Source organism: Neophocaena asiaeorientalis, unplaced genomic scaffold (genome assembly GCF_003031525.2).
Source record: "Neophocaena asiaeorientalis asiaeorientalis breed wild unplaced genomic scaffold, Neophocaena_asiaeorientalis_V1.1 scaffold134, whole genome shotgun sequence".
NCBI classification, from domain to species: Eukaryota; Metazoa; Chordata; class Mammalia; order Artiodactyla; family Phocoenidae; genus Neophocaena; species Neophocaena asiaeorientalis.
In genome coordinates this window covers 23094381-23095387 of record NW_020185339.1, presented here as the reverse complement: position 1 = coordinate 23095387, position 1007 = coordinate 23094381, and positions in this window count along the sequence as shown.

The following is a 1007-nucleotide window of genomic DNA, read 5'->3' as shown; positions in this document are numbered from 1 at the left end:
TCCCCTTGGTAGTCATTTTCAGCTCCTCCTCGCTGAAGAGCACCCTTAAACTCTTATCTTTATAAAGTTTTTGATGAGCCCTTGGCATGCCAGAATTCATGTTCTTTGCCGGGTGGCCCCGATTCCCACTCTTTCCCTTATCACCTTCCCCCGTGGTGCTCTGGTGCCCTTCACCAAAGATCAGGCCCGCCCTTTTCAGTGTACCAGACCTACAAGTCCTGTGACTCCCTGCTGTGAGGAGCTGGGCATAGGCCTCCTGCTTTCTAGGTGTTTGGGCTACAGTAGGGCTGTGTTGCCTGGAACACTGCGTGCACATGAGCGCACGACTGCCTTGGACTAGGTTGTCAGGAGCCCAGATTCTAGCCTCAGCGGTCCCTCACTTGCCCAGGGATCCCAGGCCTGCCTGCCACCTAATCTCCCCGTGCTTCACCGTTCTTGTTAGTAAATAAAAGATAACGAGTTATGGAAGTAAAATGAGAGAATTATGAACTTGGAGGCAGCTTGAACAAAAGTGAAAAGCACCGTGGAAAATGCAAAGTATTTTTCTAGTGCCATTAGGTAGAAAACAGAGGCCATATGGTGGCCTGTTACATATCCTGTCATACCCTCATGGGGGCAGCCGGAGTTTGTCCTAAGTAGAAACTGTCAACAAAGCTGGTTGTGGCTGGGTGGCAGCTTCAGGCGGTGGTGTGACGGTGACAGGTCTTTGGCCAGGCCTGCACCATTGCTCCAGAGTTCCATTTCTCCTTCTGTAAATGGGGGTGGGGGTGGGTTGGAGCAGATGGTCTCTCCTGGCCCGAAGACATGACCAGGTTGTCAGTGACAGGCAGAGGTCATGTGACTTGACAGGCCGGGGTCGTGTTGTGACTTGTTGACCTGGGGAGGCGGGTCAAGTCCCAGCACACTACCCGGGAAGCCTTTGGGGGCGGGGCAGGGCAAGTCGCGACTTTCATCTTTTGGGGCCGGTTCCTCCCGGACCTGGCATTCCTGGCTACCCCAACAGATTG